The 27194-nt window shown below is 39.4% G+C and overlaps 1 pseudogene; it reads right to left on the bottom strand.

The window, feature by feature from the left end:
- Positions 1 to 302: 302 nt before the first annotated feature.
- On the bottom strand, positions 303 to 2565 carry LOC149265491 (uncharacterized; annotated as a pseudogene).
- Positions 2566 to 27194: the final 24629 nt, after the last annotated feature.

The raw sequence follows: 27194 nt of genomic DNA, 5'->3' as shown, positions 1-27194 counted from the left end.
TCCAAAGAAGCATGCCTTTATCCTTTAATTACCCAAAATAGATCAGACTGCCACGTCCTTGATGTGCTGTCCACCGCTTCATGTACCTGTGTGATGACAAAAACCTTTCAAAAGATTTGCCGCTTTGTTGACCATAATTGATCAACTGAATTGTAACATGCAGCTACAGCAGTTTCGTAGCGCGCTACGAAACTGCTGTGTAATTTCAAAAGCACAGTCTTCCTTTCATAGCTAAATGATCGCCACTGTTCATGGCTTAAGACTGCTCTTCTCTAATTACAAAATTTGGATGTTTGACCTCATTACAGCTGGCATTTCCATAATGCAAAAACAGCAACCATCTTATTCAAGCTTACTCTGTCCAAATCACTAATAATCTCTTCACACTTGATAATGTGATGCATAAAGTTATCAGCGTATAGCTTTGAAGGCTTTGATTCAACAATATGAACAATATCCTCATCAATATAAAAGTCAACATCTGCATTTGATATAATTCCTCCATCATGATCAATTGCATGAGTCTTATGCTTGTATGTCATAACTTCTGATAAGAACAGCTTCAACTGATGCCTATATGCATTCTGGTTATTTTTTACAAGAGCTTCATCATAGTTTGGTACTGAAGGAGTAATAAATTTAGGACAGGCATATGAAAAAAAATTCATCATACACAGCCTCATCACTTCTCTGCATTCTTGCCATCTTCTCCCCATACTTCCCTTTCAGCTGATTGTTCACATTTTCCTCAACAAGCTTCATTTGTGGACAGATAGAGAGGCATATAGCCAATAGAGCATATATCTGTTCATTTTTCTTCAGAATTTGGTCAAACTGTGGAGACTTTTGATGAAACTGTTTGGTCTTTATTATATGCAACAGAACTTGATTGAAGGCCTGTATTGCCTCAACATACCTTCTCAACATAAGGTTGGCGAATCTATAATAATAAATAGTTGTGATATGGCTTCCAATCACTGAATTGTAGACACCTGTCTGGTTAACATCTATAGCTGCCAAGCACTTGAGTCCATTGTAATAATCTCCAAGAAGGCAATGTACACGAAGTAGATCAATAATACTAAAGTATCCCAGAACCTTCAGAACATTGCTTCCTCCATTGTAGTCATATCCATCAGTTGCAATAAATGTTAAATTACCTTCTTTCTCTTCCTCTAGGATCTGGATGATCTCAGACTTCTCAACAAGAGCCTGTAAATAGTTGAGCACACTATACACATTCCACACCTCATTCAGATTTTTGTGACAGTGGCAACAATTTTCTCCAATTCAGAAGGAAACAATACAGACCACAGTTCTCTAGTTTTGAAGCAATAATCCTTAAACACCATATCTGACATGTCCTGATTGTTGATACCATAACCTTGGATTGATCTTTTTTCTATATTAACAAACTATAAGTGAATATTTGACATCTGTTTAAGAAACATAGTCAGTGCTTCATTGGTTCTAGGAAACAAGTGTGCCCTTGCATTGTTATCAACAAAAAGATGTAGCCGTTGCTCAGTTGAATCTGTCATTGGCAGAGGATTCACTTGAGATATGGGATAGGAAAGCCTATAAGATTTAAGTTCTTTGCCACTGTGAGAATCTACAAATGAAAGAATCCCTGTCTCATCATGTCCTTAGACCACATTTCCCTATTTTCAGAACAGCTGGACTCTGGTCTATGTACTGGGCCTTAACCAAGAGAAACAGAGGCCAGAGATGCCCATACTCTTGCATTCTTAGCACCTTCTTGAAAGTTTCTTGTCTTTGAAAACTTTAAACGACACCAAATTCTATTCAAGTTGAGCATGTGCAGTGCATGCTTCAAAATAAGTGGTGTACTGTCACTCAGGAGTGCCAAATTTACATGCCAAATACGCCTTAAAGGACACTGTTTGACCTGTAATAAGACCTGTAATCTCCTTATAGAAATGTACAAGTGAATCAAGGTCTTTTAATCCACGATAGCGCACCCTTGATGTCTGGTTCTGTAGAAAGAGAGATGGAAAACTATGAACTCCATTCCTCGAAAGAACACTGGGCATTAGAACAGACTCCTCTACAGCTACATGGTAAATCTTTGGAAACATTGAAGATAGGTCATCATATAAAGATTACTGATGCCAAAAAGTTCCCCCTTAAATTCTTTCGAATCCTGCACACCATCAAAGTAGCGTTTTCAAGGTTTCCAGAAACAGCAATGTTGAAAAGTTGTTGTTTATATCTCTGGCGGCTATAAACAAGTTCTTCCAGGGACCCTGCAGCAAGAAAGCGAAATACTGTAACATGTCGTTTCTGCCCATAACGGAATGGCCGGTCCTGTGCTTGCAAGTCCATTACAGGGTTCCAGTTTGGATCAAATATAACCACTCGATTTGCGCTAATGAGATTAAGTCCTCGCCCACCAGCGCGAGTAGAAATAAGGAAGACCTGCTTGCTTGGACTTCTATTAAAATTATCAACAAGGAACTGGCGACTATTCATTGGAGTTGACCCATCAAGCCGAGAAAAGCAATATCCCTTACGAATAAGAAATTTCTCCAGTATGTCTAACATCCTGACAGAATAGCTAAAGAGCAAGATTTTGTCGCCTTGTGAAATCAAAAGGAACAAAATTCACTGCCTCCAAAACTTGCAACAAATGGCACCCAATTTCTTTTGATACTAACTCTGCTTCCACTTGTTTTGCTATAATGTCAAACTCAGACAACCGTGCTGTAATGCTTCTGCCAGCTAGCGAAAAGGCATCTAAGCTTGCCCATTCGTAGGTAACCTTTGACAGACTGGGAGCTTCTCGCCCCTCCTTTACAACTGCTTGAGCATCCATCTCTCATGCCAACATATCTAACGGACCTGTATACTTGAATATCACATAACCTTCTCTGCTTTTGCAGCCCAAATGACGTAATATTCAAAACGATCATCTTGCCAAATGGTTGTGAATTCTGGCCCATCACCCCTATAAGGACTATTTGTTCCAAGATTTGAACCAGACATACTAGGCTCCACTTCAACCTCATGATGCCTGTGCTTTAAGCGCTGGGCACTTCGTTTCCGCAAAGCTGCTTCTTCCCACTTTTGGTGTATTTCCCCATGAGTTGCTTCCAGAATTTCGCAATCAGAACTATCAGTATTCAAATCTTGAACATTTCTATAATATCCTGAAGAACTTTGCTTGCGATGTATTTGAGTACCTCTTATTGAAGTAAACGATGGTTGGCTGCCATATTCAAACACAACTTGACAATCATCATCGTCCTCAGAAAGATCTGTAGATTGGGAACTAGGTGGCCAAGCATTAGGATTCTGCTCTACAGTTTGCTTGGATAAGGAACTTGTATTTTTTTTAGAACTAGAATCACTTTCTATGCTTTCATCATCACCATCTAGTTCTGTATCAGAAATTACATTCCCAGAATTAATTTCTATACATGAATCATGGTCATCTTGTTCATTATCTGAACTTATATCACAAGTACTTGTCCCAGTGTCATCAATATCACTAAAAAGTTCTCTCTCCAACTCTTGCAGCCATTGCCTGATGTACTCTGGATTTTCATCAAAGATACTACCATGTATAGCTCCTCTTTGGCAATCTGATGACGGAAAATTTAGGTAACCTGATGTATGTTCCCCTGTGAGATTCTCACTAGATGCAGATTTCTGGAGGGAAGCAGAACTCTGTACAATAGGCATGCTAGGATATTGACCTCCACTGGATACCAGAACTTCGGCCAATGTAGCGGGATTATAGGAAAAACCTTGAGAATGAAACACAGCAGTATTATTTGTATATTGATGATAAGATCCAGCACTGTGACATGTCGAGTCAAATATTCCCACAGAATCCATAGGAGACAGAGGTGATATGGGTGAGCTATGGTTGTATTGCTTTGCTTCCCTGAATATAGCTTGCCTCTCAACATCAGGCAATGAACTCATTTCCCCAATTTCGTAGCGCAGCTAGTGCAAAATAGGAATTATGCGCTATGAAACCACCTAAACATGTTGCGCTGCGAAACTTCTAAAAAGGATTTATGTGCTTTACCATCAAACAAATGTGAGACATTTGGCATTGGAATTCTTAAGTGATAACAGGTGACATCATGGCTAATTTCGACTTCCCTTTGACTAGCCACATAGATTTTATAGCCCTTAGTATTTTCGCTATAGCCCACGAAGATTCCCTTCTTTCCAGATGCACCCAATTTATTCCTTTTCTCCTTCGGCACATGAAAATATATAAGACTTCCAAAAATTCTAAAATGAGATACGTCAGGTTTCTTACCAGTGAACATCTCTTCGAGTGTATTGGAACCCAATGCTTGATGAGGTGTTGTAGGGAAAAGTATCCGACTCGGATGACCCTATCCCACTCTAAGGGTGACAGTTCCTTAGCAACAACTGTAAAACAAACTACTTAAGGTTTACTTCTTTATGAAAGCAAAAGAGAATGGAGAAAGCACTAACCGTTGCCTTGCGCTTAATGTCGAATCCAAACTCTTCTCTTTGGCCGCTTGCTCCTAGCTCTTTGTTCTTCTGCTCGCCTAGCTACGATGAGATCCTGCAAAATAACAAAGAAGGAAACTACAAGAGGCATGCAATCATAACTGGTTCATGGATTAGTGTAAACCAAACATGCAATCATCACAATATATAATTGAAACAAGAGCACATAGAAGAACCTCAATAGCTTTTATTAATGAAGAAATAAAGGTTCTGAGAGTATTACAACCATTGAAGGCTCCAACCCAGCAACACCTCCCAGCAGAAAGAATTGCTCTTCTTCACCTCTCTCAAACAATCACCCAATAACTCAGTAGTGAAACCAATAGCATATCATTACTTTGCACAAAATTCCAGCCTCCTGAGCTCATAGGAGAGAGCTCAATATATAGATGAATTGAGAAAGGATGAGTCAGCTTGCAACTGATGTGAAGCTGCCTTGTGTCCTCTCTCTCTTCAGTTAATCTTTAGTTGATTTTCAGTTCTTGAGTCCACTTGGAGAACTTTGCTTCCACTTGGAGAAACAGAGCCTCTGACTCATCACAAGGCGAAATACCTGATCCAAGTGTCATTTTTGGAAGATTCCAAAGCAATGACTCACTGTGCCACTTGTCCCTTTTCGCTCAGCGCAGGTGGCCTTTGTCCCACTTGCTTTGCAACGCAGGTACACCATGGAGCAACTGAGTTTCAGCGCAGAAACCTAGTGGAGCACGTGCTTTGATTTCAGGATTGCTTGTTTTTGAGTGTTTTCAGGTGGAGAACTGATCTGAGAGCTGTTGGTTTGCTGACCTTGTTCCTCTAGGGGTAGGAACATCATGTTTAGGGAACTTTGGATCCCTTGGATTATTGACAATTCATGCTTGTTGCTGTAAGGCACAAAATTGTCTATAACAGATGCCCCCTAAAGTATGAGGTCGTTTATCGGGTGAAATGCTTTATTGAGAGGATCCGAAGTTCATTCAATCTGCTGAGAAGTGTCCTGTAATAAGATACAATACAATACATTATTTTTCATACATTTTTCATGATCTAGCTGAGGCGGGCATTCCCATGCTCAGCTTTATAAATACATTTCGGTACATAGAACAGACGATCGTCTGATTGTAGACTGATAATTCTCTGCTGAAATTATCATCATTTGAGAAGGATGATCATCTGCTGTAATGGTGTACATATCAAATGTCTTTATGTCCTGAATATATATCGCAGCCCGGATGGATGAAACTAGATCCGGGGTCTTCAATCTCTTCCGATCTTCACTCGATGTACAAGTCGATCCATGTGAGAATTTCTTGAAGTCGAACATGGAAAGAGATCGCTTGATTACCGGTCATTGATGTAAACCGTTAACAAGCGCGAGAGGAGTCACCGATAAGGATGATGACCCTCAAGGTACGGCAGTACAATCCACATGGTGGGAATAAAGGACTTGGCGTCGACCACCATGCAAAATCTTCTGGTCGAAGGTCATTGATGTATACCTGTCGCCGGAAGTGAGAAACTTGCCATTGAGGCATGCAAGCTTCAAAGTACTGAGGGGGGTGTTCCTAGATCAACTCCTTGGATAATGCGCTGATGTCGACAAGGAGCGATCCGTCAAAGGAGGGCCTTAATGAATCCCACATCAGTGACACGGAACGGAGCTAGTGATTGCGATGAGGTGAAAACAAACTGTGATGTATGATTCAGGGTGGCGGTCATGAAGTGGATGAAGGATAATGTATGGTAGTGGGTGGAACACGGTTGACTCTTTACAGAACCACATCTCTTGAACATATAACGACACTGATGTGATGGATTGGTAGCATTACCCCAATTGTGGATGGTGTGGCGAAGACCATGGTTATGAGACCGGTGAATGAAACAACCCAACCCAATGTGATACGGAGGACAAAGTGTCATGTTCAAGAGCGACTTGCTACCATTAATGCTGTGAGGTTCTCCCAATTTTTCCCCAGTCATTGCTGACCAGTACCTCTTTATTTTTGTCAAGCTTGAGGAGGATAACATATGCTTGTTCTATAACCTGCCCTTCGGGCAAGCCCATCGCTATGTTTTAACGAGCCTAGCGATAGGGAAACTCGTTCTCGTCTAAAGACAAGTTTGTCGCTATTTAATCATTTTAACGAATCTAATGACAAAGAAAACTCGGTCCTTTTCATTTTTAGAGAGTCTGAAAAGGTACGAAAAGTTAACTCCAAAATTCCTTTTTCGTCTTCTAATCCCTTAAGTCCGAAAAAGTATAAAACAATACAGAAGGGATGAATTTTCGACTTCTTTAACGAGCCGAACAAAACAAGCGCTCGATCTTTTTGTGTAATAATCCCTCAGGTCCAAAAAGATTAAAATCTAGAGGAGGGATAGCTCTTCTTGTCCTTTAACGAGCTGGAAGGCCAAAACTCGGCAAACTTTTCATATTTTACGAGTCAGTGAAAAGAGCTCAAAGAAGACTCGTCTTTTGAGGAACGAGTGATGAACAGGGATAGCAGCAGATTCCAGGTACAGGTTGGAATTTTCCAATCACGGCAGTGTCACAAGGATGGCTAAGTGAAATCACTCTTCGCAGTTGTTCCTCAAAATGGGTAAACAATCATATGGAGATGAACGATTGGCCAAATGAACGGATGGAGGTGATGGCATATAAACACGACCAAGGGCTTTTAATATGGCAGTCGAAGGCTACATTTACCGAGGTTGTTTACCGGTTCATTTTTTCTGGATGAGCTTGAACTTTAGGGAAAGATTGCTCACAACTTGTGTTTATTTTTTTAACGAGCATGAACTCTGTACAAAACTGCTCGATTCTTGCGTTTATTTTTTAACGAGCATGAACATTGCTAAAACTGCTCGATTATACCAGTCTTAATACAAGGAATGCTTTAGGTGAGGTAATCTTATTTAAGGAGCGATACCTCACTAATTACTCCAATTTGGCAGGTTTTAACTTTTGCCCTTCATCCTTTCTTTATGCAAGCTGGAAACGGCTAATCCTATGAGTTTAACGGGTTAGACCTACAGGTTTAAAGGGAGGACCTAAAAATTTAAAAAAATAAATAGTCGTCCCGTGCTTGCACTCCAAAAGGTTTGCATGCCCCCAGGTATAAAGTATAATTTCGAGATTCTGTCCTCTTACTTATTATCCGAAAAATGGTTTTGTTTGCTGCCGCAAACTAAACTCTCTTTTCGGCGATGTCTATCATTAGGTTGCTAAGGATGGTGACTACTTGTTGCAGCAATTTCCTCTCTTTCTTTGAAGACTGCCCCTACTTCTCTTTTAAAACATATTGTTTTAATGGGTGAGGCTTGACATTCAAAGATGGTGCCTTCTTGCTGCCACAAATAGATCCCCTCCTTAGGAGAGCCCACCTCTTTAGACAAAGGGAGCGATTCTTTCGCTTCAACATAACTTTTACAAAAGAATTTTATCCTAGAACAACCCTCTCTTCCTTTTTTGGACGGGGTACGGACTAGTCCATTCTTCTGCGGAAATTAACTTTATACCTAAGGTTTTCTCTGCCCGAGGCAGGCCAGGGTGCATGCCCCCTGGGTCCCCATTCTTTTCTTCTCGAATTACTCGCATTCATCGGGAAGTAGAACCGGGGGCGGTGGCATTCCTTGAGTGAATAGACCGTTAAGGGATGGTATTTGACTATTTGCAATGCGCGATCCTGGAAATGAAAGTTGGTCTACGAGCTTGACCATTCTTCCTTCGTGCGGAAAACACATGACTCTAAAGAGCGAGGACACTATTGCCTCCATGCAATATATATAGTCTCGTCCAAGGAGTAAGTTATATGCCAAGGGTCCCTGGACGACCATGATGTTCATATGAACTGTCTTCCCTTTCAATGTAACTGGAACATTGGGGAGAATCCCTAACGGGTGACTGGTTCCTTTATCAAAACCTGATAGATTTCTCATCTCAGGTAAAAGCGCCGGGCAACCCAGTGCTTTCCAAGCAACAGAGGAAAGGATACTCACAGATGCCCCTTCATCAATGATAGTTCCAGCCATCACCATTCTGTAGATTTGGACTATGATTCTGAATGGGATACCGGCTGGTAACCGGGGTCTGCCTAGTTGATTCCAATCAAAGGATACAACTAGGTTGCTTGGTGGTGGGACCGAATATACGGCCGGATACGACCCTGACGATGTTCCTTCCTGCGATAAAGGAATGGGCGCATTGCCCTGATGCTCATCAGAGTCTGTGTTGATGAAAAGAATATGGACGGTGTCATCCTTATCCTCTTCAGTGAGGGTGTCATTTGAAGATGGGTCTTCAATGACGGGGTCATTGGAGGATGAAACCTCCGAAGGAAGAACGGGGTCGACTGCCGTTTCGACCTTTAGACTTTCGTCTGTTCTGGATTCAGTAGGTTCATTTTCAATGACCGACACTTCAGCTGACCACTTGAGCGGGTCAGCCGGATTTTCAACTACCGAGGGATTAGGCGCGAGTTTTTGGTATCCAGGAGGAAGTCGTAACGGTGAAACCGGACGATCTTCCAAAACTCTCTTTGCCTCATCTAAGAATGGACATTTGTGGATGGCGTGATCGCCTTCACACAATATACAGGGTGATCTTGGTCTCCCTCTTCGTCCTTCACTCTCGCTAGTTGACAGACTGCAATCAACATGACTACCAGAGGTTGATGCTACCGGATTGTGCAACCTTGGGGACCAGTCCCTTAGTATCCGGGGAATACAGGGACAATCACGATGGAAGTGGGCCCCTTTGCAAATGACACATGGCGATTTAGGCCCGGTCGGTGCAGTGTGTGGTTTTTTGTCAGTTGTCTTTTGCTTGCCCCCAGTCGCCTTCGCCATAGGCCCCTTCTGCTTCTTTTCTCTTTTCTTCTTTTCCTTCTTCTCCATGGGAGGCTGACTTTTGCCGGCTCTACCTTGTGAAGATGAAGGATCAGAGGAAGAATTGTAAGAAGTGGAAGGCTGGTGGGTAGCTCTAGACTGTTCTGACTGTTGATTCGACTGCTCAGGATTAGTGGCGATCTGGACTACATTAGTTGAAAAGAGCCATACAGGTAGGCCGATTGTCAAACCTGGAAGTGACAATGTTGCCATATGAGGCGCACCAACATCTCCCCAAGAGGAGAAGGGATTTGGACTTCCACCAAGGTTACTTCCTTGGTTGGTGGGCTCCATACTTTTCAACTGAAAGATCAACGTGGGAATAACAGGTGATTATGTTCCGCTTAAAATAAATTTTATTAACGACGCTTTTAGACACAAACTTGCTTTTTCATGTTTTAAGAGTCGAGAAAAAGCTAAAGATGACTCTAGTCGCCTTCGATGTTTTAACGAGCCCGAAGTGACAAATGCTCGGATGGACTTTTTCAGTTATAGAGTTTGAAAAAGGCCAAAAGAAACTTCTCTGGAGTTCTAGGCAGAGGGTGTGCCAAACTTTTCGCGAAACCACAGAATACGTTTTACGGTACGGGTGGTCGATCTTCGTGAATGCTGTGTTCACTGCATCGCGATCAGTAGGGCGGTCGACACGGCTTCCTATGGATAAAGGATAATTGCCTATAGGGGTCTCCCAATATATACGCGACGGTACGTGGGAGCACAAGTCCGTATTAGTGCCACCGACTCTCAGGAGGAATCACCCACCTTCGTAGAGATCGACAGTCACTATGTTTAACGACGCCGGAACACGTCTCTACCTAGACCTCTATGTGTTTGCGTTATGTTACAAAGCGTTGTTATGTAAATTGGATTTATTTTAATGTTGATCTTGCTTATCAGTTTGCCTTTAAGGATCACCACGAGATGTATATGACAAATTCCTGAATGCAGTCTAAGATGAGAAGCAAACTTTTCAATCTTTCAACTTTGAAAACCTTAACTACTGAGGGAAAAGAAAGGCAAATCTTTTCACACAGATCATAGAGCACACACTAAAATGCAAATCTTTCCTAAATCGTCAAGCACACAGTCAAATGCACAATGCATGTATTTTCTTTTCCCTTTCTTAATGTGGATGGATTACAAAAAGAAAGTGGTTATATAACTTTGATCTCGATTTAAAGCGAAAGTAAACAAGTTTGTCCAAAATCAAAAGACACCTTAAGATTCACTTGCTTAATCACTGGAAATACATGAAATCAAACCATACTAACGAAAGTAAAATGACTAATCAGCTATGGACAGCAAACAAGCTAACTCTTTAGACCAGCAAAATGCCTAACACAGGTTTAGATCTAAGAGGCCAAAAGCAAGACTAGTTTACTCTTCGTTATGGGAAATTGTAAATGAGTAAGAAATACAAAGAACAAGTACAATTTCGTTATATAACAGAGGCAGAATGATGGCAAGTAATATTGGTTTCAAAACAGGCACAAGACTGACACCTAGCAGCAAAACTAAGTGAAAACAGGCAAGAGAAAGGAGGAAACCCCAAATGCACTAGGCAAATTTGGGCCAACGCAGGCTCTGCACAGCCAAACTGGCTCTCAGCGCAGGTAGCCCCTTCGGGACCTGCGTTGCAAAGCAGGTAGCCTGTGTACTACCTGCTTTGGAAAACGAGAATTGCGTTTTCACAGTTTCCGGGTCATAATTTTCTCAAAAATGCACGGTTTTTTCTCAAATCAGAAGCAATCAGTCAAGCACACTCAAAGGGATGATTAAGAAGGTGCAAAGCTATCACTAAGAGCTTACAAGGATCCTTGTAGATCAGCTCTTCAAATCATGAATTTGCTCAGAAAATGAGCAAGAGTAGCTGCCCTCTACTTCGCTTTTGATATAGTCAAAAGCTTTTCGATTTGGTACTCTTTTGTTCAGGAAATGAATAGAAAAATACTACAAACACAATCAAACGGATACGATCCCCAGCGGAGTCGCCAGTTTGTTGTAGGGAAAAGTATCCGACTCGGATGACCCTATCCCACTCTAAGGGTGACAGTTCCTTAGCAACAACTGTAAAACAAACTACTTAAGGTTTACTTCTTTATGAAAGCAAAAGAGAATGGAGAAAGCACTAACCGTTGCCTTGCGCTTAATGTCGAATCCAAACTCTTCTCTTTGGCCGCTTGCTCCTAGCTCTTTGTTCTTATGCTCGCCCAGCTACGATGAGATCCTGCAAAATAACAAAGAAGGAAACTACAAGAGGCATGCAATCATAACTGGTTCATGGATTAGTGTAAACCAAACATGCAATCATCACAATATATAATTGAAACAAGAGCACATAGAAGAACCTCAATAGCTTTTATTAATGAAGAAATAAAGGTTCTGAGAGTATTACAACCATTGAAGGCTCCAACCCAGCAACACCTCCCAGCAGAAAGAATTGCTCTTCTTCACCTCTCTCAAACAATCACCCAATAACTTAGTAGTAAAACCAACAGCATATCATTACTTTGCACAAAATTCCAGCCTCCTGAGCTCATAGGAGAGAGCTCAATATATAGATGAATTGAGAAAGGATGAGTCAGCTTGCAACTGATGTGAAGTTGCCTTGTGTCCTCTCTCTCTTCAGTTAATCTTTAGTTGATTTTCAGTTCTTGAGTCCACTTGGAGAAACAGAGCCTCTGACTCATCACAAGGCGAAATACCTGATCCAAGTGTCATTTTTGGAAGATTCCAAAGCAATGACTCACTGTGCCACTTGTCCCTTTTCGCTCAGCGCAGGTGGCCTTTGTCCCACTTGCTTTGCAACGCAGGTACACCATGGAGCAACTGAGTTTCAACGCAGAAACCTAGTGGAGCACCTGCTTTGATTTCAGGATTGCTTGTTTTTGAGTGTTTTCAGGTGGAGAACTGATCTGAGAGCTGTTGGTTTGCTGACCTTGTAACTCTAGGGGTAGGAACATCATGTTTAGGGAACTTTGGATCCCTTGGATTATTGACAATTCATGCTTGTTGCTGTAAGGCACAAAATTGTCTATAACATGAGGGCATCGGTTTTATAAATATACGGTGATATTTGCAGCTTATGCCCATAGAAACTTCGGAAGTCTTTGATCATGGAGCATAGCACGGACAGCTTCCACAGTTGTACGGTTCTTCTTTTCCACCACACCATTCTGCTCAAGAGTATATGGTGTTGTAGTCTCCCTCTTAATGCCAGCCTCTTTGCAAAAGTCATGAAACTCATTGGATTCATATTCAGCCCCATTATCAGTCCTTAAGATCTTGATCTTCTTTTCGGTCTGATTCTCGATCAAGGCTTTGAAGTGTCAAAACCAGGAGAACACTTCATCCTTCTTTTTCAAGAAGTAGATCCAAGTCTTGCGAGAATAATCATCTCTAAAAGTGAGGTAATATAAATATCCTATCAAGGCATTCACAGGCATCATACAAGATATGTCTGAGTGAACCAACTGCAATATATCGGAGGTCTTGCTTTGGCTTGAAGGGAATGGTCCCCTTTTGAGCTTTCCTTCGGCACATCCTGGACATACACCTTCTTGCTCTAATCTAAACTCGGGCATCCCGGCCACCATTTTTCTCACATCGGGTAGAGCTTTATAATGAAGGTGAGAAAACCTCTTATGCCATAGCTCGAACTGAAGAGATGTGTCACAAGACATGACACCCAACGAACTTCCTCCGACCTGATATAATGAATCAACTCGGAACCCAAGAGTGAAAGCATCTTTAAAGTTATTTTTCCATGCATGTACCTTGCCATCGCTGAAGGCTGCCTTGTAGCCTTTGTCTTCCATTGTTGAAATGGACACCATGTACTTTTTTAGATCAAGTGCATATAATACATCTTGTAAATGGATTGTATTTCCATGATTCAATTGAAGAGTGACATTCCCTACACGTTTCACGAGATATTTTGAATTGTCCCTAAGAACAATTTCCAGGTCTCCTTCTCTACCAGATTAGAGAGAGCTTCTTTGTAACCAGTGAAGTGACTTGAGGCACCACTATCAATAAGCCAATTTCCCAGCAAGTCTGGGGGAGCAGTAGTAGAGAGAGCCGCTGGTAGATAATATTCATCTTGCTTATTCTTAACAACGTTAGATTCATACCTGGAGTTTCATGCCTTCTTCAAGGGTTGTCCTCTTCCTTGATTCCTGGCATTTCTTTTACCTCTGCAATTTGACCTGCCATTCCTTTGATTGCCTTGAGAGTGATTTTGATCATCATCCTGGTGTGAGTCCCTTTTATCAGGGCACTCCCTTGCATAGTGGCCTATTTTATTGCAATTGTAACATCGTCCTTTTCTTCCATCCTTCGGTCCAGCCTTTCCTTTGAATTTAGCCCCAGAATTGTTTCTTCTTTTAGCATGAGAAGAAAAGGCAGAGGGATGACCTTTAAGTATGGGCATTTCCTGCTCTTCCATCCTTGTTTCTTCTTGAATACATCTAGTCAATTCCTCAAATCCAGGAATTATGTTATTGTTGAGAAGAGTAGTCCTGAATATATACCATTCAGGTGGCAGTCCTCCAAGAGTTGTGAGTGTAATTTCTCTATCAAGAATTACTTCCCCAATAGATAGGAGATCATTCTTGATCTCGGTGATCCTTAAGAAATATGCTTGCATACTCTCATCTTTGCACTTCTTAATTTCCTTTAGCTTATTTCTAAGGAACAAAACTTGATTTTCACCATTAACTTTAAATAAACTCACCAGTCTATCGTAGATTTCCTTGGAGGTGGTCAGCTCGGAAACATAGGTCACCATGGGCTTGTCAATAGAGTCCCGGATGATCTTCCTTGCTTTGACTTCTCCCTTGGTCCATTTGTTCCTAGCAGCAGCGGATGCATTTGATGGAGACTCAACAATCCTGCCTCTCACATGGTCCAACACTTCTTGCTCTTCTAATTTTAGATAGAGAGACATCATCCATCCATGATAGTCAAACTTCTCACAAAGTTTGTCTTCAACAGGGAAGTGTGTTGAGGACCCCATGACTTCTTTAAGATAGCTTTAACAGCCTTCAGTGATTGCTCTTTCTCATGCTCTTGTTTGGCTTTATCTTCACCTCAGCTCTGATACCATGTTAAATTATGGTATGTTCTATGCTTAGAGCAGTTTACTTCTTTTATTAGCCACTGATTAGCAATCACAACATAAAGTAAAATGCAGATAGAACATTAAATGATCGACAGAAAACAAACCAAGACAAGAGACACAAGATGTGGCAGCTATCCAAGGACAAACCCCAATGCGGGGAAACCCTTTGATAAAATCTTCTTTTATCTTCAATAGTTCAGCAGAGAGAAATAGTACAATGCAGAATTCTGAAATTTTATAACAGTAGCAGCAAAACCCTAACCAGCAAAGTCAAAGTTGGTCAAACAAGTCAGATTTGACCTCCAATCAGCTTGGTCAATATCCTAGTCAACTCGGCTTCCAATAGCAAGAAGAGTCAACCCAAAATAGTCTGAAATTGTAGTCAAACTTCAGTCAACATTGGACAGATCTGCGATCAACCTTTTGACAGTCAACGTTGATCAAAACTGAGGTCCAATCACCTCGATTTTCATGCCAAAATTTGCGGCCTGTCATAGAGAAGCAGCCAAACTTAATCTGCAGTCAAAGAGGATTCCACGCTAGTCAATGCTAGTCAAAGTACCTTCCTGCAGCCTTGGTCAAACTTGGTCAACACAACCCTAATCAGAAATTTGCGTCTTCCTTTTTCAGCCACACGTGTGTGAGAGAGATGCTCATCTAATGCGTAGGAGAGAGAGAAGATGAGTGATGAGATGAGTTGAAAATGTCTCAACCTCTCTTCTATTTATATGAAACGTTGGGCATGTGTGCCACACTTAGATGCTCGCTGACCTTGACAATTTGTCAAGTAATTAGAAATAAATTCATATCTCCATAAATACTTGTCCGAATCAAATGATCTTTAGATCAATCCTACACCTCTCGATGAGAGGAATCTAGGAAAAATATCAGCAGCCATAAATCAGGTGACCCACATGGAGTTTGGCCCTAGTTGCCAATTTTAACAATTCAACTTGTCACTTACAAGAATTTCAACCATCCAAATTAAACTATTTTCTAAATTATTTTTTATAGGTTATACCTAAATTTGAATATATTTAAGAATCTTTAGGGTACAAGTCTTGAAGTCATTACAATAATACACTAACAATATACTCATTAACAACTTAATAACTACCATAGTCATTACAATAATATACTCATTAAGAGCTCAATAATTGTCGAAGTCATTATACCCCAATGGGGGTGGTTGGCCATGTGGCAAATGAACTTTGGGGGGGTGCCTACCATCCCAACGACTCTGCGTGTCATTAAGAGGTGGGTGGTGTGGCCTACCCCCCAGCATGACGTGTATGGAAAAAAATATGTTGTTTCAAGGGGAGGATTATTTCAAAATCGTCTTATATTTGATTTATGATGGGAGGGAAGAGTATGAACCCTACACGTGTAATTGATTTGGTGCGGGTGGGATTTTCCTTCCCCCTCTAGAGCTAGGAAAGGGAGCATTGTTATATTTTTCAGCCAAAACTCTAGATTTGGAGATGGGAATACCAGATTCTAAATTGGTATGTTGAAGGTGTTGCGACATCTAGGGTTCATAATGGTGGTTAATCCTTACTCTTCTATATAAAGTTGGGAGAACTTCGTTAGGCTAGAGGCAGAGAAGCTGGTAAATGTGTAGACTCAAGCTTAGTAGTGATCTTTTGAGTGGGTGCTTTGGTTGGTTGGAAAAAAATTTATGGGTGCAATTTGGGTTCGAAATTGTTGAGTTTCTTTTTCTTGGTGTTTATCTGTAGATTTCACTCAGTGATGTCTCTTCTCATACTCAATATTTTAATTTTCTTTAATTTTGTTTGGCATGGTGTTTCCTTTGTTGTAGGGTTTGTGTGGTGTTTCCCTAGGCTGGGAAGCCTTAACGTCTAGGGAGAGGGATTGTACTTTTGGTTTTTTGGCTCCTTAACTTAGAGGATTTGGTATTTCCCTCTTTGTGATTGGTCTAGAAGTGAAGTCGAGTCAAAGTTTATAATTGTTGGTCATAGTTTGACTAGTCTAGGCATGCCTATAGTAGGTAAGAACAGGTCACTTGGTTGGAAATATTAGTTTGGGGGGGGGGGTTGGGTGGGGTAGTTTCTCCCAAGCTTCTGGTTTCAGTATTATGCCTTGAGGAGTGGTAGATGAGGCATGGATTCTAGGACTGGTGGGGTTTCTTTCTTTGACAATGTGTTGGTCTATTACGTATGGTAGTCATTATGCCTCACCAAAGTGTGTGTGGTCGTCATGGGGATGGTGGACATGGTTAGCTTAATCGATAATGTGCCCAGTCACAGGCACAGAAGGCAACAACTAACTATCGTTCAACATCCTCTCATAGTACTTGAGTGGAGATTCAAAGACTTGAGGTTGAGGTTGCACAAGACTAGCCAGCTTATTCAAAATCAAAACTCTTAGAAGAGGAGTCCCATTGGCTTCCTTCCCCTGCCCATACCAGGGAAGATGGAATTAGTATATGCATTGGTTACTCTTCATTTGCAGTTAATTATTTTACTTGGACGAGTCTTAAAGGAAAAACATGAAGAGAGGGATGACACTATCTCTTTTCTCAATGATATTCAGCACAATCAGTGGAAATAGTCGACTTGTCTGGATAGATTGGACGCTTGCTTAGCTCACATTGAGAGACACATCCAATGTGAGTTTAAGCCCTCTATGCCACCTGGTTCGAGTGTGAAGGATCTGACTCCACTGTCATCATGAGACAATTGGTTCGAATATTATGTTTTAGTTATGTTCTTGCAATCTCTTTTATGTTATCATGTATTTTGTTTAGTTGTTGTTGTTGGCTTGCTATGTAGACATTTTGTACTTTTAATATTGTCCAACAACTCATGATTCCTATGTGGTAGAGTGAGTTTGGCATCTTTGATGATGGGCTCATCAAAGATGTAATCTGATTTTCGAATGTAATATAATCAATTTACTAAAATAATGTCGAAGTCATTATAATAATATACTCATTAGGAACTCAATAATTGAATTTAGGCAAGGAGAATAAAAAAACTTCCTCCCACCCACCATAGTTAAATCCACTTAACAAACTATCTTATAAATATACATCTAACACAAATATATATTTTAATTCCACAATATTATGTCATGTTCACGTGTGTAATGTATTGTTTACATTGTTTTACCTTTCTAGTTTTATATTTTCCCTCAATTTTTAAAATTTTGCAAATTATAGTCTAAAGATAAGGACTAGTTGTTGTGTAGTTATTCCCCTTGTTATCTCTTAGAATCTTTTGTTCCTTATGAACAATTATAAATTCTATTATCAATATACTTACCTTTTCTAAATCTCATTAATCCAATTTAATTATATTAATATTTATTTAAATTATATATATATATATATATAAGCCTAGTATTGGGAAGATGTTGTAGTCACATGTTAAATGAGATGTAGTGAAACGTTAGATAAAAAAATAATGATAATAAAACATCATGTTGGCACAATTCAGAAAAAATAACAAAAGTAATAATAAAAATAATAAGTCGATTCAATTCAATTTGTTATATTGTAATTTTGTGTTTATTAGTAAAAATATTTTTTCACATAAAATAATCATAATATGCATATCACATTAAAAGAAATTTAAAGAAACCAACCTAAGTCCTTTTGGACTCTCGATCTATCAAAAGTCAAGAAGGATCAAATCTATCAAGTTTTGCACTCAAAAAAAAGGTTTCCACCTTAAGAGATTTGATCCCTCTTGACGCTTGATAAATCCAGAGTTAAAATGGATCTAGGTTGGTTTATATATATATATATATATATATATATATATATATATATATATATATATATACCAATACAAATTACAAAAACGATTATTAACCATGATATTTCATAACTCTATATTTAAATTTAATAGATAAACATATAAAAACTCAATACTTACATTAAACTCCTTTTGTAAGCTAGTGTTCTTTCTCTCATCTTCTCGCTCTCTCTTTATTTTTATGTAATTTGACTGAGTCAAAGTGTTTAGATATCATAATGTAACAAGATATTATAGCATCTCTTCCATACTGGGCTAGAGAGTTTCTCTCGGTGCAATATATATATATATATATATATATATATATATATATGATAATAAACACACACACACACACACATATATATTACCAAACAAATTACAATGATGATGATTAACCATGATATTTCATAACTTCATATTTAAAGTTAATTGAAAAACATATGAAAACTCAATACTTACAATAAACTTCTTTTGTAAACTAGTGCTCTTTCTCTCATCTTCTCGCTCTCTCTCTTCATATATATATATATATATATATATATATATATATATATATATAACTAAACATAAGAAAGTTTCTATATAGATGTGAAATTTATATATAATAGATACTTCTATATAAATGTGAAATTTATATATAATAGAAATAGTATTATTAAAAATCATATAAATTCATCTTAATTCCAGATTTATCAAGCTTTGAGAGGGATCACATTTTTCTAGGTGCAAATATTTTCTCAAGTTTTGCCCTAAAAAAAGGTTTACATTTTAAGAGATTTGATCCTTTTCGAGGCTTACTAGATTTGGAGTTAAGATGAATCTATGCTAGTATATATAGTATATATTAACCCAATTTAAGAATTTTTTTAAATATATATTTTGGAAAAAGTTAAAACTTGTGTCATACTCTTTTATTTTGAAGAAGGCAACTAAGATAACTAAATGTTTCACAACTTAAAGTCTAATAAAAAAATATACTCATTGAGAATTCAACATAACACTTACAAAATTTTCAAGTATCCAAACTAAACTATTTTTTAAAAAAGAAATTCTAGGTTAGACCTAAAATTACTTAAAATTTAGGATCTTTCAGGTATAAGTCTTGAAGTCATTACAATAATATATTAATAATATACTCATTAAAAACTTAATAATGGTCAAATTCATTACAATAATATTCTCATTAAGAGCTCAAAAATTGTTGAAGTCATTACAATAATATACTCATTAACAACTCAATAATTGAATTTATGCAAAGAGGACAAAACAAAAATCCTCCCAACGATCATAGTTAAATCCATTTAACAATCTATCTTATAAATATACATCATACACAAATTTTGTATTTTAATTCCACCACTTATTCTTTAAATAATATCATTATATATTTGTTTATTTTTGTTGGCTTGACCCATGGGGGATTTGAACCTTGAATCTCATGGTTTGTATAATACTTCATAACACGGTGATCACCAATTGAAATTCCCTTATGAGGTAAATAATATCATTATATATTTATTAATTAAATTAAAAGAACAATTTTTTTAAACATATGGGGCACTTTTCTTAGTCAATTGGAGTTACCTGAGGCAATTGGGTAGAATGATTGTTATCTCCCCCACCCAGGTTCAATTCCCTATGAGTGACATGACAATGAGAAATATTATTGTAATGTTAATGTAATGGCTATGTGCCCATGAATATTGTTGTATTAACCCTCGTTCGAAGAGATGATTTCCCTTGAAAAAATTTATGGGAAATAAAGCATAGTATTCATAAAATTCATAGGTTCATCCTCAAGACCAAGGTTCGAAATGTCAACCATCAAATATTGTTGATGGGATTTATTCAAAAATTTTGTTGCAAAAATTAACATTCCTTTAATAAGAATGATAATGCACCATTTTAAAAAGTTCATCCCCATTGTGAAATTATTCTAAACTCGTGTTTAAATTATTATGACCTGAAAGGTCCCTTTCCATTGTCAATTTATTGTGAACTCGTGTTTGAATTGTTATGGACTTTGTTGTAAACTAATTTCCAAAAATATTATGACCTGCAACGTTTTAAAAAGTCCCCCGATTGTCAATTTATTGTAAATTCATGTTCGACTCCTTGTGAATTTTACTATAAATCCATGTTTGAATTGTTGTGGAATTTGTCCAAACCCATGTTTGAGTTGAGTAAAACATTACATACTTAATATAAATTGAACTTAATTGATAATATATATTACGATAAACTTTTTTTATAATTTAGTGCTCTTTTTCTTTTTCTCTCACTCTTTCTCTTCGTGTGTGTGTAATTTATATATAATATAAATAGTATTATTAAGAAAATTTATAAATCCATATTAGCTCCGGATCTACCAAGCTTCAAGAGGGATCACATCGTGTGTGTGTGTGTGAAATTTATATATAATATATATAGTATTATTAAGAACCATTATAAATCCATATTAGCTCTGGATCTACCAAGCTTCGAGAGTGATCACATCTTTTGAGCTGCAAACCTTTTCTCAAGTTTTGCACTCAAAAAGTGGTTTATATCTTCAAAGATTTGATCCTTCTTAGGGCTTGCTAGATTTTGAGTTAATATGAATCTATGCTGGTATATATAGTATATATTAATCAAATTTTAATAACTTTTTAAAAATATATATCTTGAAAAAGGTTCAAACTTATGTCATAATCTTTTGTTTTAAAAAAGCAATTAAGATAAATGAAATGTTTCACAACTCAAAGTCCAATAAAACAATATACTCATTGAGAATTCATGTTAAATTATGGTATGTTATATGCTTACAGCAGTTTACTTCTTTTATTAGCCACTGATTAGCAATCACAACATAAAGTAAAATGCAGATAGAACATTAAATGATCGACAGAAAACAAACCAAGACAAGAGACACAAGATGTGGCGGCTAGCCAGGGACAAACCCCAATGCGGGGAAACCCTTTGACCAAATCTTCTTTTATCTTCAATAATTTAGCAGAGAGAAATAGTACAATGCAAAATTATGATATTTTATAACAGCAACAGCAAAACCATAACTAGCAAAGTCAAATATGGTCAAACAAGTCAAATTTGACCTCCAATCAACTTGGTCAATATCCTAGTCAACTCGGCTTCCAACAACAAGAAGAGTCAACCCAAAACAGTCTGAAATTGCAGTCAAACTTCAGTCAATGTTGGACAGATCTGCGGTCAACCTTTTGACAGTGAACGGTGATCAAACCTGAGGTCAGATCACCTCGGTTTGCGTGGCAAAATTTGCGGCCTGCCAAGGAGAAGCAGCCACACTTAATCCGCAATCAAAGAGGAGTCCACGTTGGTCGATGTTGGTCAAAGTCCCTTCCTGCAACCTTGGTCAAACTTGGTCAATGCAGCCCTAATCAGAAATCTGCGTCTTCCATTTTCAGCCACACGTGTGAGAGAGAGACGTTCATCTAATGCGTAGAAGAGAGAGAAGATGAGTGATGAGATGAGTTGCAAATGACTCAACCTCTCTTCTACTTATATGAAACGCTGGGGATGTGTGCCACACACTTAGCTGCTGGCCGACCCTAACAATTTGTCAAGTAATTAGAAATAAATTCATATCTCCATAAATACCTTTCGAAATCGGATGATCTTTAGATCAATCCTACACCTCTCGATGAGAGGAATCTAGGAAAAATATTAATAGCCATAAATAAGGTGACCCACATGGAGTAGTTGCCAATTTTAACACTCCCTCTCAACTAGGGAGAACTCCATCTGCAATCCGTCTGATCGTCGCTACTATCCCAGCCATCAAATGCACTGCCTTGCATAGCTTGGTCCTGCTCTGCTCTGCTCTAACTATGAAGAAGAATAAATGATCAAGGATGTATCATACCATCCTCCACTAACCCGAAGTAAGTCTCAGAATGTGTCATAACACTCTCATTGATCCCAGATCAATGGAGGTCATGTTAACATAGGGAGTATGATAGATACAACGATATGTCCATCGATAGTACTACTATGGTCCCTAACCTCATTTCCCTGCTCATTGATCAGATGAGAGGTACTTCCCATGAGTCCTAGACTGCATAGGTAGGATGCCTCAACAGGAGAACTAATCATCCTATCCACAGGAGAACAAATCATCTTGTCCAATAGACGCCACGGAGAACTAATCATCCTAGCCCACAAGAGAACTAATCATCCTGTTCCACATTCGCCACGGAGAACTAATCATCTTGGCCCACAGGAGAACTAATCATCCTGTTCCACAGTTGCCACGGGGTGTCACAGGGGAAGGTTGAACCTTTCACCCTATACATAGTGCACCACCAGGGGATGGTGAGTCACCTTGTGGTCACATGTTGCTCCAAGAAGTACCCCGTGCCCCCTGGAGCTCCCAGAGCTTAATACATCATACTCTACCCTCATAAGAGGGTTTGTGAACGATACCAAGTCGTTCTTAGAAAGTCAAGAATTTGACCTTTCCCAAGGGCTTTGTCAAAATGTCGGCGACCTGTTCATCTGTACCGATATGTTGGAGCCTTATTGCTCCCCGCTGCACCATATCTCGAATATAGTGGTACCTGATATCAATATGCTTGGAGCGATCATGAAATACAAGATTCTCTGATAAACGAATCTCGCTCTGGTTGTCACACAGGATCACGATGGTAGCCAATGTAAATCCAAACAGCTCACTGAAGAGCTTTCGCAACCAGACTGCCTCATAGGAGGCCATACTAGCAGCAATGTACTCTGCCTCGGTGGTGCTCAAAGCCACCGACTTCTACTTCCTGCTCATCCAGGATATCGAGGCAGATCCCAAAGAGAAACAGCACCAAGATAGTGCTCTTTTGGTCCACCACACTGCCTGCCCCATCAACATCAGTATATCCAAGTAGTCTCACATCTCCAGCAGTGTATCTCAACCCATGAGTGATTGTGCCACGAAGATATCTCAACAAATTCTTGGCACCACTCCAATGTGTGTGGTGAGGCTCAACCATATGTTGACTCAACGTGTTGACTACAAAGCATATATCCAGACGGGAGTTCACCAAGAACATCAACGCTCCGACGAGTTGACGATACTTGGTAGCATTTCGTAAAACAGGTCCAGCAGCACTACCGCTTAACTTCTTGAAGTCAAGCTCTATCGGGGTAGTTACGGGCTTGCTAGTCCACCATACCGAATCTCTCCAATATCTTCACCACATATTTTCCTTGAGATAGGAAAATCTCCCCTGGCTTCTGCCAGACTTCTAGTCCTAGGAAATAGTGCATCAGTCCTAGGTCCTTCATCTCAAACTCAGAAGCCAACTCCCTCTTACATTTATGAATGAGAGAGACTACCCCTGTTAGAAAGAGGCCGTCAACGTACAACACCAGTATGAGAGGATTGTCATCTTCAACCTAAATTAAAGGTTAGGGTCGGCTTCACTCCTAGTTGTTATAGACATTTTTGGGCACTACAACCCCAATCAAACATGTCCATAAACCAAGGGCTCCTAAGTCCCTAAAAGTTTTGTTCCATCCCCTAAAAGAACAAGGTCAACTGATTACATCATCTCCCAGAAGTTCTCCATGAAAAACTGCTCAGAATTGGTCAAAACTGGACCATCTCACCTGCTCCATGGTCAAAATGCGATGCATCCCACCTAATGCACACAGGAGGTGCGATGCATACTAAAAATCCCTTCTATGGGTTGTGATAGGCGAGAGTGGACAAATGGCAGAGACAGTTTACGAGGTGGATGATCATGGAATCTTCCAGAAACTTCTCCTGTGACACTTGCCTCTCTGAATTCGCCCAGGGATGAGTAAGAGATCATCAATCTCCAAGTGGAATCAAGAACTATCAGAGAGAGGACACTAATCAAAATCCCAGAAGCTGACTCACCCCCCTGCAATCATCTATATATGGATCCCTCATCCCAGAGATCCAGAGGCTGGAATTTTGTATCTTGTAAGGAAGTGTTGTTGGCTTCTTGTTGGAATATCATAGTATTGGGTGATCTAAGCTTTTCATGAGGTGAAAGAAGGGCTTTCATGCTGGAGGATGACACTGGATCAGAACAATTGGTTGTAATCCTCTTTGCTATTCTTGATATTAATAAAGCTATTCAAGTTTTCCTCCACATTCTTGTATGTTTGATGATATATGCATTTGTGCGGTCAATATACATCTCGTCCTATATTGTTTATGATTGTAGATCTCTGTTCTTCGATAGTATTATGTTGCTTTGATTCCACAGGTGCTCTTTGAAGCTGGGTAGACAAAGGAGAAGCAGCAAGGATCTGCCAGAAGGGAGAGGAATCGAGCAAAGGACCAAGCGCAAGACTGAGGTTGGTGTCCTTCATTCCACTCTTATCTACTTCTCATAAAGGAAAACGAAAGTAGTTTTAGTTTGTTTGTTTCTAATATAGCTACCTGTCTTAGTGGGACTAGCAGCTCCGAGTGGACACTAGATTTCCTGATAACAAAATGGCGACTCCGCTGGGGAGCGAATAGATTGTTTGTTTGTCTATATTTTTTTGTTTTATAAACTTACAGACGAAGCCTGAAGTCAAGCCAGCTAGCCTTCGAACTGCATTTGCTATGCAAGTGCAAAGTAGATCAATGTTGCTTCAGTCTATCTCCGGGTTTTGTTTATAAACTGAACAATTGATTTGCAAACCTTCTAATTGCCCTAGTGGTGGCTCTAGTAACCTCATTAGAACAGCCCCTGTGATTTCTATTTACTAGACATCATTTGCTCAGCCTAAATCCCTGAAATGGGCTGCAAACTGTGACCAAGAGCCAAGTAAAGTCTCGTCCCAGTACCATCACACCCTCTCTTCAAGGAAACCAGTATGCATCGCACCTCCCGTGTGCAGTAGGTGGGATGCATCCCTGTTTCCCTGTGTTACAGGTGCTATGATCAGAAAAGGCTAATTTTTCCTCCAGGTTTTGGTTTTTCTTCACTCTTTTCAGCACTATCTAGGAGTTTTGCTGTCTGTGATCAGTATACCACTGTGGAAACCCCCTTCCTTTCCATCATTCCACCTCCATTGTGCAAATAACTGGGAATGTTTTTATGTATTTTCCGCCATTTTCAGTTCTCTTTTACAAGGTAGTAGCATAGTCGAACTGTCGTCTTTTGATTTGAAAGTGTCGCAAGTGTCGTTTTCAGTCAAAGAAAAGACTCCTGTTGTTCTTGATGGTCGATTATACAGTTACTATTGTATTTGATTTGAATTAGTAGTTTTTCAAGTGTGGAAAGCAGTTTTCAATTCAAAATAGTAAAGTGTCGTCATTATCTTCCTTTCGTTTTTGAAGAGAAATTTGTTAGTACTATCGCTTTGAAAAGATAATTCAGATTTGTACTTAGCATTCTTCTTGTCATTCACACATTAAGAAAGCTGAAAACAAATACATGCATGTGCATTTGCATTTAGACTTCTTGTTGGTTTGATTTAGGACAGTGCATCTAGTGTGTGCTCTCTGCTCTATGTTGAAATAATATCATCTCTCTTTCTCTAGTAGCTAGGATTTTCATTGCAAAAAGAAGATTAAATGATTGTTTATCATCTTAGATTGCATTTTAGGAATTGTACATCTACATCACGCGGTGAACCTGAAAGGCAAATTTCTTAAGAAAGATCAACTGTAAATAAATTTAATGAACCTAAAAACGCTTTGGAACCTAACGCACAACATCTAGAAGTCTAGGCTAGAGACTATTCCGGCGTCGTAAAGCCTGGTAACTGTCGCTTTCACTGTTGGTTGGGTGATTCGTCCTCTTTGAGATGATAAGTGCCAGTACGGACTTGTGCTCCCACGTACCGTCGAGTATATATTGGGAGACCACAATAGGCTATATCCTTTATCCATAGGAAGTCGTGTCTGCCACCCTATCGATCGCAATGCACTGAACACAGCATTCGGGAAGATTGATTGCCGTACCGTAAAAATTATTCTGCAGTTTTGCGATTGGTTTGGTAATCCCTCTGTCTAGATTTCCAGAGTAGTCTCTTTCGTTCCTTTTAAGACTCCTTAAAGGAAAAGGTCCATCTGAGCACTTGTCACTTCAGGCTCATTAAAAATCGAAGGCAACTAGAGTCATCTTTTTTTTTTCTCGACTCTTAAAAATTGAAAAAACAAGTTGTGTCAAAAGATCTAAAATTTATTTTAATCAGAATAATATCACCATTCCCGTGTTGGTCTTAGGTTGAGAAAAATGGAGTCCACCAACCAAGGAGTTCCCCTCGGAGGAAATCCTAGTCCTTTCTCCTCTTGGGGAGATGTTGGTGCACCTCATATGGCCACATTGTCACTTCCAGGATTGATGATTGTCTTGCCAATATGGCTCTTCTCGACCTCCGTCGTTCAAAACACTGTGATTCCTGAGCAATCAAGTCAGCAACTAGATGATACTAAAGTTACCCCCCAACCTTCTACTTCATCCAATTCTGCCTCTCCTCCTTCCTCTTCGCTTGATAAAGCCGGTAAAGCTAAAAACCAAGTAACTGAGAAGAAGAAGAAGAAAGAGAAGAAGAAGAAGGAGCCAAAGGCGAAAAGGAGTAACCAGGCGTCGTCTAGTGAAAATCCACACACTGCACCATCTAAGCCTAAATCTCCATGTGTCATTTGCAAAGGAGACCACTATCACCGAGTTTGTCCCTGCATCCCTCGGGTCTTAAGGGACTGGTCTCCTTGTTTGCACAACTTGGTGTCATCAACCTCTGAAGACCATGTTGAAAGTACACCATCAACTAGTGAAAGCGAAGTGTTTGGACAAAAAAGGAAATGTAAATTTCCTTGTAAACTGTGTGAAGGCGATCACGCTGTCCACCGTTGTCCCTTCCTAGACGAAGCTAAAAGAGTTTTGGATGACCGTCCGGCTTCACCACTACGGCTTCCTCCTGGATATAAGAAACTCTTGCCAAGTCCGTCG

This window comes from Pinus tabuliformis, chromosome 6 (genome assembly GCF_031772625.1).
Source record: "Pinus tabuliformis cultivar Carrire ecotype Pingquan chromosome 6, CPIR1, whole genome shotgun sequence".
Classification (NCBI taxonomy): domain Eukaryota; kingdom Viridiplantae; phylum Streptophyta; class Pinopsida; order Pinales; family Pinaceae; genus Pinus; species Pinus tabuliformis.
Note: the sequence above shows the minus strand (reverse complement) of the source record. Positions and strands in the feature narration are given on the sequence as shown.